General features: G+C 39.4%; 1 pseudogene; it reads left to right on the top strand.

The window, feature by feature from the left end:
- The first annotated feature begins 7,770 nt into the window (after positions 1-7,770).
- LOC139129941 (sodium/calcium exchanger 3-like) overlaps positions 7,771-12,967 on the top strand; it is an 88,000-nt pseudogene continuing 82,803 nt past the window's right edge.

Raw genomic sequence — 12,967 nt, 5'->3', positions numbered from 1 at the left:
GCAAGTATTGTTTTGGTTTGTCTACATGGTTTATGGTACAGCTACAGTTATAATCACCATTTTCATCAAAATATAAAAGACTGTGTCTGATAAAAACCAAAGAAGAAGTAAATGTGTAGATTTTTTCACCATTTGTTGCTATGCAAATATCCAGAAATAGTGGTGTCAGGTTCTGGAGGACACCGCAAGTCTCTGGCTAGCCGTGGATTTCACTTGGGAGCGTTTGATATTGGTGGCAGCACTAGACAGCTTCTGTCTCTTGATAAACCCAGTCGACTAAAAAATCGGATGTGAAGATGACGACGTGTCCACTTTTGGTTGTTCTTTGCTGTTCTAGTAAGCTTTTGTTATTGAAGGACCAACAGCTAAAAGCGACGGGAACGGCACGGAAGAAGCTGTTAAAGGCGGACACGTCGCCACCTCTATATCCGATGACGGTTTATCAGATTATCCGACTCGATGACCAAAAATCGCGACTGTTCCTGAAATTTCAAACACACCATCTTTTATCACATTTCATACACGCCTGCGACAATCTGTGTTTTGTCCACATCTTACAACTGAGAATAGTTGCATATGAAACACCAATGCGTACACTGGCCGCCCTACAGCAGTTACCGCCGGGCGGCCTCCCAGTCGGGATAGGCACCTGTCTCTATGCATCGACCACATCTGTCAACATCATATTTTAGTAACAGTAAAACCCGCTAAATCGGATCAAAAAATAATTTCTAATATATCTTCGCCTATAAATAATAATATCTAACAATTTCCGATGTGAACATTATTTATTTGGAATAAAAATATCGATCATAGGCATATTATCTGTTATGTTCAGCTCTCCTCAAAGCACGCCATGGTTTTGGTGATAGCTCACGTAATATAGTACGTGTTGTATCGTACTTCTGAGTTTAGATTTTATCGGCAATGTGCAACCTAAACAGTGCCGAGAACGTGTACAACCGCAAGGCACTCCACATTGCGCAACCAGAGACACGCCATAGTTTATCGTTTTAATTTTAAATTCACGCATTCAGATTAATGTTAGATTCTCATATATGAAATGCTATAAGCAAGATGTCGACCTCGGATAGCACTTACTCTAATATATAAACGGCCTTGGGTACGAAAGGCGTCACGACTTCAATGGTTCTATCTAAGAAGGCCTCATCCTCGACCAGCCTTGCTTTTAGTGGAAAATTCAAACAAAATGGAAAATACGCACACAGACAAGACAAATCGGCAAGGAGATAATAAAATAATCAACATTGGACTAGAAAAAAGAAACAAGTTAAACAAAACATAGAATCAAAACTACGGAAACAAACAACAGAAAAAAACCCTCACATTCAGAGCTATACCAGACTGTACAACAGAAAAGAATAGCACATTGTGAGATTTGTTACCACCGTACGGAATCATCTTGTAAGAAATATCTCTTCTATCGCGTGAAAGATTGAGTAACTTATTATAGGTAAACTACCACAATCTTATTACATTGTCAGATAGGATTTCATTATCAGATAGGATCATGAGCCCCAAGTTCAGATAGATGCTCAAGGCTCCACGAATCAGCAAAATAACGAGAAATCTTCATGGAGGTCAATGTCCTTTCATTCCTGGTCTGAGGTCAAGACGTTGACTCTGACGTCATCAAGCTGACTTTTACAATCTTAACAGAAATAGATACGGAACTTCACATAATTCATGATTTTACAATACTAGTTACACAACTTCCATCGACCTATATTCGTCACAACATGTGGATAGTTAGAAATTCCGTTGTATAATTGATGTGAGTTGTGTTCTAAATACTTCAACAACAGTTGGTTGTCATAGAAGATTTTCATGAAGACTGACCCCAATTTATACAAATTCCTCGACTGATTGATTCCAGCAGCTGTTTTATAGATCTTAATTTTAAATTTCACACTCTCAGTTGTTCATGGAGGCCCGAACTCTTCGATTAGAAATTTACTTTCTAATGCTGCAGTTGATGTATTTCTTATATGGTTCACCTATAGAGTATTATCATAAATGATGCATGATAGCAGAGCATGCATGCCAAGCGGGTTCCTCGATTGCGCTAGCTTGAGCCATTTTCAAGGCGCTTCACACGATAGAATAATAGTTCGGTATTTTCATATTTGATAGGCACTAACCATTTTGCTAATCCGCCTCTGCAGAGGGGAGAGAATATGACTGGCATTGCCGTTTTGTTAATTGCGAAAGGAAAGCAGGTTGATATCCTGACGCAGAGGGGAGGGGAATAAGTGGTGAGGTTTTTAAAAATCATTATGGAAAGACAGTTACGAACAGCTTTATCTATTTATTTATTTATTTTATTTATTTATTTATTTATTTATTTATACTGGCATCCAACACGCGAAGCCCAATGACCGAGTGCAGTTAATAAAAATGTACAGAACTTGAACAAGCAAAAATTAGGACACAGACAAAACAAAGAAAAACACGCAGCATATACAAAACCAGAACGACAAGCATCAAATACATTCAACACAAAAAGGCTTATGAGCAAGAGATAAACGAACTGTGGACACTTTGGTTTTGTAAAAAGCATAAAAACTAAAAAACAGATCAACACCAAATCGATAAACAATATTTAAAAGATTCATTGCCCGAGATAATAACGAATACTTTGTGAGATTTACTCGATGATTGCCAGTGGGTATTCTGAATAAGTCAGTGGACCTGAGACGCCTCGGAGGGATGTAAAACGAACCTTGCTGGTAATATCTGGACAATCCGCAAAATAAAGAATTGACACACTTGTGAACAAAGCAAAGATCTAAAATTTGACGACGTATGTAGAGAGGCGAAAGATCAAAATAACGCGACTTAAATGAAAATAATTATTAACGTTATACTTCATTCCCTCCTTAAAACAAAGATTTTATTTTCCTTCATTAATTTTTGTTCAGCATAATGTTGGAATGACATATTTATATGTAAACTACGTGGTCACAATAATCGTATGGTTGGCCATACTACCCCGGCTATAAATACTGAAGAGCATCCTGCCCTGCAATCTCGTGTGACTTTGTCGGCAGAGAGAATAATCTATATCTCTTTTGGCAATGCAAGCAAACTATTAGCTATAAAGATCCAAAACTGTTCGTCTTATTCTGCACCTTATTCAACTTCCAATTTTCACAGCTCCTTTTAGAATATTTGGCGAGGGCTGTTTGGTTTGTGTTACAGTTGATATCGAGATCGTCATCCGAATTGTAATTTCCTATCCTATTTCCGAGCTCTGTGACAACGTGATGTCTCTACGTTGCTGTAGACTACATCTCTCAAGCGATCACCATGATCACCAGATGTCTATATGACATTTTGCTCCAACACTATCGCTCACTGACTCTATATTGGAGCGAATCACTTAGAAAAGTTTGTATACGCCTCGATAAAAAGCTGACCCTTGAACAAATAGTATCTAACTAGTATCTTATCATTTTATTGACGCATATTCTACAGCAGCCAAGAAAGTGCAAACATGTATATGTTGCTATTGGACACCAATGAACTTAACATGTTACCTGGGCAATCAGATCAATCTGAGGTCATGTCAGTGGTATTTTCTGTGAGAATTTGCTTGTCAGATCCCCTGGTTCTCTGCTATGAGAAGGGGAAAAATACGACGACGTTCATAATCACGGTAATCATTAACGAAAGCTGCGAGACTGAGCTTTTCAGGACTCGGAAATTCGGATTTACCGTAAGGCCAAATTCTCCAAACCGAATTTTGTGTATTCGTTAATATGGAAATTTAGTTTACCGTTCACATTTTTTCATACTTAAAAGTGTAACAGGAAGGTGCGACAAACTGAATCACTTTCCTCAACTTGTATCTGTGAATCACTTCAAGGGCCATTATTTGTAACTTTTGACCATTTTTACCCCGGAAAATTCCATGTTGGAGGCTCATATTTGTTGCAAAATGTTGTTTTACGAAGAAACAAACATGATTAGTGATGTTATAGCCACATAAAACTGCTAATTTTTGTCCAAACGTGTTGCCCTTCCGAGCTCGTTTGTTGACGTCTGGCATGCTCAGCGTGCTGGGGAGAACGCCGAATGGTGACGCCGCGATCACGCGAGATGTACAAGTTCACCTTTATTGCGGGATCAAAACAACATTGCGTCGTGGATTGCCAGACATCTGGCTACGCAACGTGTTCGGACAATGGACTACGACGTAAGTACCGGGCATAAGTAATGAATATTTATTTTTAAATTGCTGTAAATGGCTCGCGCAGGTGCAGAAGAATGCCTACGTTGGAATCCGCGTGTCAACAGAGTTTGTATTTCTGTCCGGACAAAAATTGAAATTTTCGTTGTAAAATCACATGTTATTTAGTTGTCGGGCACGTAATGTTTCCCAATAATATGCGATTCTCTGTTATTTGACAGACTCTTCAACATGAGCCAGTGATCATTTCAATCAAAACTAACAGAAAAATCGCCAGAAGATACAGCTAATGGAACTTTCAGTGACTGCTTTCGTCAATTCCATTGGAAATAACATTTCTATTAGACTTTACTTTTCACTATTACCAGGATATTTTCTCTCCTCGACACACGTATCCACAAGATATAATATGTTTGCTGCATGCAGTGGCGTGTACGCTAATTAAATGCAATTAATATATATTAATTATTAATATGTAAATCTTTGCATATTAGCGCACATCTTAACAAAACTCAAGTCACACCCCCCATTTTGGATTAACTTACTTTAGCCTTGCGTTTGGTGTCACGAGTAGTGGATTATTCTGTTACCTGCGGCTTCAAAGTAAATGACTCGATACAAGTATCTGCAGTATCTGTGATCTAAATATGAGACTTCTAAGAACTTTCAAAATTTACTTTGTAAAACCCAAAAGAACGAAAGACAGTAAATAGACGCTTTGTAGAGCACATTGTTGGATAGGTGATAATCCAACAAAGGAAATCTACATGCAAATCGAGACAGCCTATCTCAATCACTGTACTGGGCACGATCACCCTTGTGTGAATTGACCGTGTACGAAGCAAGTCGGTAATCGTTTTCCCAGGGATCGGGTTTAAAAAAACAGGTGTTCTAAAAAGGTGAGTGGCCGGATTCTTGTCACTTTGTGCGTCACAAACGTGACTTTTCAAAGACGTGGAGGCTTTGACTTATGTTGAGAAAATCGATTGTTAAGGTATGGTTTTTCAATGGTACGTAGGGACCCTGGTTTTTGTGTGTGAGGTATGTGGTCTGAAGGGGTGTGCCCGTTTTAGTCAAACATTTTCCAGATTAAATGCGATGAAAACTATTCACCAACAGACTTTACACATTTCTTATCGTGTTCATCTTACTGTAGATGTATAAGTATGTTGATTAATAGCTTTTGTTTATAACAATCTAACTATTAACGAGAATTTTTCTGGAGACCTTTTGTCCATGGTCTTTGCAACAAGGTATATCTCAATCCCTCTTCCCATCGCATTCATTGCTCATCAAAAGACAACGAGCAGTGTTCAAAACACTGCGAAATTCACTTCCAATTTTCATTTAAATCTCAGTGAACCCTGACACACACCTTTGAGCTAAAGCTCCAGGGTTTATGATTCTATCAAGGACATGTACACAATTGTTACGTCACCAGGTGACATCATTTCGAGTAGCTGCATGTCACCACAGTGATGACGTAATGCACTTCTACCAAAGTAGATCTTTTCTATCGAGCGGTATGCACGGAAGGCATACCAATGTCACGTGATCAATTAAAATGCACCTCGGGAAAAGATATTCGGACTCTCAAAATTTTCCAATATTTTTCTGGTCTACCGCTGGTAGGGCTTATTCTGAAGCTCTTGGAGTGGGAAAAAAATTCATCGTCTTTGAAAATCTGAAAATTTTATTTTCCCCATAGAGTTAACACAGGGATGGTGGCCTCTTTGAATTTCAAATATCGGGTAATGTTATGTAATTTGTTTTCTATTACCAAATTTTGCACGGTGACCACTGATTTTTGTACTTGATTAAGGGCAAGAGATGGTTGAAAGTTTCATTATGGAACATTTGAACAAAAGTTCAAGTCTTTCACTTCTTAGGCGCATACTATCTTAAGCAGGGAATAACAAGATTTTCACAAGTTTTTATATAACACGCCTCGGGGACAGATAGACTCAAATTTCTACAATTCTTTTCTGAATTACCACTTGTGGCGGCTCATTTTAAAACTCTTGGAGAAAGAAGAACTTTTACCGTTTTAGTTTTTCGAAAATCCAAACTTTAATTTTCCCCATAGAGTTAAGTCAGGAATGGCGGCCATTTTGAATTTGAATATCGCAAAATGTAGGGCAATTAGTTTCACTAGTTCCAAACATGCACGGTGACTCCCGATTTTTATTGTTGATTTGGTAAGAGAATGATTGAAAGTTTCATTCGGGAAAGTTTGAGCAAAAGTTTAAGTCTTTTACTTTCGTCACTATCATGATAGTAAACAAACCCAGTGTTTGTGTGCTTACAGGGAATCGGGGTTTGACTGGTAAAACATGCAGAGACGCAGTTTTATTTAAGCTACAAAGCCATTATGTTTTGCTGTTATCCGTGTAGTTTATTTGAATATGCGCAATTGACTTTAGCTACACAATGTAGAGTCTTTATCGGGAAAAATAGCGTACGCCCTCAAACAAGGAAAACAAACAACAAGACACTCTTGATTTCTTGCTCTAAGTGAATTAATTGTTGCAATGTGTATGTAACATTAGAGATATTCTCACGTTTACTGAAAAGTAAACACATGATTAACACTCCAGCTGTGGTACATGTTTCGTTATTTTTGTTCTGTTTGTGAAAATTCATTTTCATGATACATTCCCAAATTGTTCATGTCGAAATGCCAAGTAATCAGTTTGTCAAGAAAGCCTTTATACGCGTATTTCTCAATATTATCGCTGATAATTGAATCGCAGTCCGCACATTTTTTGTTTTGCGATAGCATTACTTAGAATTTCTGCTAACCCATGGGAGATGTCTTTCTCAAAGAATACTTTCTTTGTGAAGCTTTATCTTGAGGTTGTTCTGCACATGCAAAGGCATCAATGTCACAACATTGAAATCCGTCGCCTCATACATAGAGAAATCCCTAACACATCGCTTTTATAGACAGTTAAATTGTGTCGAACAGAAGAGGAAAGATTCTTTAACTGCATGAATTTGGCCTTAGTTGGTATTTTTTTCTAAAGTTAAAATTCATTCAGTGAAGAATCTCGAAGGCTATCGTACACAGTGAAGAGCGCCACACTTCGGCCACAGTGTGTAGTACGGACACTTTCCCAGCGGAATTCGCCGCAGACTGCTCGCGCCCGCCCTATAAACCACGGTCATACTAACCGTGCCGTAACTGAACATCGCGATGTTTTACTTTCAGCATATCGTTCAAGAAACACTTTGAGTGATAAGCTTACAAGATAACATTATATAAATTTCAGTAATAACGATCTACATCAGCAACTCGACTGTCGCTTGCACGCTCCGATCTGAGATGCGAAGAATTGCTCTAGGGGCATTGACTGATGAAGATCCTTTACGAATGCAAACATCTATTTAACATTGCTGCTTTTCGTTTTATTCGTAAAAAAGCCGTATTGAGTCTTGAATTTCATTCGGTTAACACAGCGATTAACTTTCGAAAGTAAGTTATTTCATTAATATATTCCGTGACGTCAAACAATTCCTGCATAAATTGAAAGGAATAAAATTGGACGCACAGCGTGTGACACCTTTCTACCCAGAGTGCACCGCGAAGTTGTCAGGGGTTGAGCTGACTGTGCACTGCTGGAAGTGTAGTGTTCGTCTGATCGTAGCTTTCTGCCTGTGCGGAGTAACTACACCAGCGGCACAAGATACCCTAGCTCATCGGCTGTATTATTTTTTGTGACGATTACTGCCTCGACGTGTGTTTGTTCCAGTGTATCGACTCGAGTCGATTGTCAAATAGTGAACCGTCCAGAAAGTATGAGAGCAAGTGCGTACCCCCGCGATCAGCGTTCAAGATTGTCGTGATCATCCTTACATCGCTTCGAATCGTTGAAGGCACAGCTCTACATGCTCTGGGAGACGACACACAGTTAGTCAATATACGGCCCAAGCTCCGCTCGCCACAATTCCCTGCGTATAGAATGGAAATAATCGCGTAAATAGAGGATCAGAGAGGGTTTCTACAGCGGCGGTCGGGTACGGTAATCAGGTACACTGTGCCATTTCATTTCGTTTATTTTGTATTTTCATTTGTTCAGACGACGTGAATGACAATCATGAACGTAGTTCAATGATGAATGCTACCGTGCCGCGCGGCGGTGCATGTTGTTTTCGATTTCACACCCACCGCCATATTTGCATAATAATTGGTATTTGAGTTTTACGCGTTTAATTTTACTGTTGATCGTCCTCATACCTCTTTCGGCGAAGGTAAATTACTTGTAAAACATTGCTACTCGTGTCGTAAGTTTTATTTAACTGTCTTCTTTTTTGATACAAATCAGCCGTCAACTGATCAATATTGCAATGTTTACGGCCAGGGGCGTGGACATTGCTCGTTATCGCAAGTATTGTATTGTACGTTTACGGTGTATATATTATATTAATAGCCGAACAGATGATCTTAGTGTAGTCCTGTATGGCTATCTACTGTGGGATATCACTAGTAATCGTTATTTGTTATTTATTTACGAGGTATAGCCTACCATCTTGCCTCACTAACAAGGCTTACTGCAAAGCATGTGCTGAGCAGTGGATGTTGGGATACATGTAGATATTGTCATCCATTCAGTTGTTACTGTCAGCACCACCTTTAATTGACCTATTATATATTTTTTTCTGATTTCAGAAGTGGGTCTTTAGAGATAGCTCTGGTTCTTCATCAAGACTTGGAAGAATTATATTATTTTGCAAGTGGAAATAATCTACACAACACGACTCATTCAGAACAAAGTCTATTCTGAACACCACAATGAAGTTCACATTGAAATTCGCTTTCATCAATAGGATAATGTCAAATGGTTTAGTTTTCACCAAGAGCCTGTTCGGCCCTTTTCTCCTGCTATGGCTAGTTTCCATGAATGCACAGCCATCCCTTGGTCAAACCATACCTTACGATAACGTCACCGTCGCTAGCGATGTCGCAGTGGAAAAGGTTTGCACGCGTAATGCTTCCAAGTGTACGAAAGGTGTGTTCCTGCCAATTTGGAAGCCAGAACCTGTCAGTACAGGTGATGTGGCGGCGAGGGCCACTGTATATTTCGCAGCCTTGTGCTACCTCTTTCTCGGAGTATCGATTGTTGCGGACAGATTCATGGCTGCGATAGAGGTCATCACTTCGAAAGAGAAAGAAGTAACCGTGAGACGACCCAATGGTGACAAAGTTGTGGTCAGTGTGCGCATTTGGAATGAGACCGTGTCAAATCTCACACTTATGGCCTTGGGTTCGTCAGCACCCGAAATTCTGCTCTCTTTAATCGAAATTATTGGCAATAAATTTGAGGCAGGAGAGTTAGGACCTTCCACAATTGTCGGCAGTGCGGCGTTCAACCTCTTTGTCATCATTGGAATTTGCGTGTATGTTATTCCAGATGGTGAAATTCGCAGACTGAAACATCTCCGCGTGTTTTTTGTGACTGCTACATGCAGCGTACTAGCATATATCTGGCTCTATTTGATTCTTGCAGTGTTTACCCCCGTATTATTAAAGTTTGGGAAGCCCTTCTTACTTTCATTTTCTTTCCAATTTTGGTTGTGTTTGCGTATTTAGTGGACACGAAAATCTTCTTGATGAAATTTCTACGCAAAAAATACAAAGCTAAGAGCATCGTGCGACGTGATAAGGGAAAGCAAAGTGATATAAATATGGAAGCTCTCCCAGGTGATCCCAAAAGCAATCATTACCCTGTTAACCATGATTTGGATGACATGGACTTCAGAGGCTATGATGATGATGACCTGGACTTTGATGACATAAAAGATCTAGATGAAAGTAGGCGAGATGCGATCCGCATCCTTCGTGATCTGAAACGCAAACATCCTGACGCTGATATGGAGACTCTCGAACAAATGGCAAATTACGAAGCGCTCAACCACCAGACAAAAAGTCGCGCATTCTATCGCATCCAAGCAACAAGAAAAATGGTCGGTGCAGGCAACATCTTGAAGAAAACACTCGACAAAAAGAGGGCCAGCGTTGCTGAGGTGAAGATAGAAGTCCCCACAGAAAACAACTATGCTAGAATTTACTTTGATCCTGCAGAGTATACAGTGATGGAAAATGTAGGCACCTTCAATGTCACGGTGACCCGGCAAAGTGGTGATCTCAATAGCACCATCTATGTCGATTATCACACTGAGGATGGCACAGCAAATGCCGGCTCAGATTACCATTTTGCAGAAGGTACCATCGTATTCAAGCCGGGTGAGACACACAAACAATTCCAGTTGACCATCATTGATGACGACATCTTTGAAGAGGATGAGCACTTCTACGTACGTCTCAGCAACATCCGCGTTGGAGGCCCCGATGGAATGTTTGAAAGCAACCATCTTGCCCCCCAGGCTAGACTCGTTGATCCTGCTTTTGCCTCCATCATCATACTGGATGATGACCATGCTGGTATTTTCCACTTTGACGAAAAACTGGTGAAGGTTCCGGAGACTGCTGGGATGGTAGAGGTGAAGTTGATCAGGTCATCTGGAGCCAGAGGTACAGTACGTGTGCCATACCGCACCATAGAGGGCACTGCAAAAGGAGGTGGAGATGACTATGAGGATGCCATCGGAGAGGTGGAATTCCACAATGATGAAACCTGGTATGTCTGCCATCTTACTAGCTCCCCCAGCTGATCAGAAGTTCTCAACTAAAAAAAAAAACTCAAACGTTTGATGAAATGTGGTTTCATATGGCATGCACATGCCATCTTGCAGAACAGCTGCTTTAGGCCTGTCATACAAACTTCTGGTCAGCTTGCAAACTATTCATTGCAACTGACACCCATTTGTTTTTCAGGTTTTAAAAGCAGAGGCAGGCTCTATAAATTACAAGTGATAAAAGGTCACCATTGAAAAAGTTGCAAGTTTAATGGTACTTACAAATATAATAATAATCTCTTGGTAAAAATGTTATGTTCAAGCAGATAATCCAATGAAATGAAAATTTTCCAATGATGATGTTGATGATTATGTTTCTATAGACTCTGCTAATTCATGTTCAAGGTTGTAAAAATGTTTGTTCCGGCATTCACTTACGGTGAAAGTGAGGATTAAGCTGATTAAACAATGATTGTTGGTGATATTCTATGAAAAACTACTTTTTCATTAATGTAAGACATGTCAAAACAAATTTGTTGGACAATATCGAGCAATATCTCTCTTTTGGTGTAGAGATGTTGTTCAATTGAATTGCGATGGCAGGGCAGTACTGGTAGATGAACCTCACCAGAGTAATGTTATCATCCAATGTGTCCCCTTGATGACACCCTCTGATGACAGGGGTTTTCAACTGTCAGTGCGATCAGTGTGCTCATAAAACACAACTGACATGGGGTGATTCCAGGTGTTTAATTAGGGGGAGTAATGACTACCAAGATGAGATTAGCAATGTGTGGGAGATGGCAGTTCTACAATGTAATAGGTTTTTTAGCAGCTTTCCATCGATCAAATGGCTCCCCCATCACAGACCTAACTTACTTATTTCGTTATGTCATATCGTTTTAAGGGTTAAGCTGGAATGCAAAGAGGTATTTCCTGCCAAATCCAAATATTGTAATTACTCCCATTTCTGTTTGTTTGAAATTCTGTGGATGAGATTCTCTGAGTAGGGCATGCCTCTTTCAGTTGATTTTGTTGATAGTTACCATGGCAATTTCGCTTCTCATCGGTTTCTTGAGAACTACAGAATTACTTGTTTCCAACATTTTGTAAATGCCTGGAATTTCAAATTCAGTCAATTGTTATTGGCTAACATGAAACCTAAACTTTTCAAATTGTCAATGCCCAACCATGTTTATGCAATGTGCAAAGAAGGGTGCATCTGCCAACTTTCTTTGAAGAAAAGCATCACTTAGTAAAGCTGTGAATCATTTCAACACGCTTTGTTTAGGACCTCAGAGCTCTTATGAAGGGAAAATGCGCTTCGGGGACAGATGTTTAGACTCAAACACAATATCTTTCTGATCGATAACTTGTTTTGGTTCATTTTGTAGCTTTTGGTGTAAATAAAATTTTCACCATTTTAGCTTGATCTGAATAGAAAATTTAAAGTTTTTCCATAGAATTATCACAGAAGTTGCAGTCATTTTGAATTTTCAAATATGGGTAAATTGAGGGTAATTTGCAATTGCTGTATAACAGTGTGTAGACATAAAAATTAGGCTTTAGAATCAATAGGACTCAAAAAATGTGAAAATATCAAGTTATCAGCCCAGCTGTTGTTCCTGAAACAAGACATCTCGTTTTCAGATATCTGAGCAGGCCTTACACAAGCACTTTATAATAGATGCAGTCTGCCCGTAGATTGCCTTACTTGAATTTGTAACATGATGTAGTATAGATCTTTCTTTCCCGGCTAGTGAACTACTGTACTGTATGACCTTTCTCAGTGAACTATGACCTCTTAGCATGCACGACATCATCTCATTTTACCTGAGGTGAAACTGAGGGAGCCTAAAGAGTTCTTCTGAATGACTCAGAAAGCAGACACATTTTACTCTGTTCAATGTTCATCAGCTTGCACATGTTTTAGGCGTGATCATCTACAGAAGTTGTATGTTAATTCTCTTGCACTGCCCCAGGCATCAGCAGATAAGATAATTTTTCTACCTGTGGGTGTTAAGGTGGCAAGTTTACACTTTAAGTATAAAAAGAGAACTTTTTGAAACTTGTGCAGTTCAGTTTGTAGTGAAAAGGTCGGTGATGTAATTTCCAAAG

Source organism: Ptychodera flava, chromosome 3 (genome assembly GCF_041260155.1).
Source record: "Ptychodera flava strain L36383 chromosome 3, AS_Pfla_20210202, whole genome shotgun sequence".
NCBI classification, from domain to species: Eukaryota; Metazoa; Hemichordata; class Enteropneusta; family Ptychoderidae; genus Ptychodera; species Ptychodera flava.
Note: the sequence above shows the minus strand (reverse complement) of the source record. Positions and strands in the feature narration are given on the sequence as shown.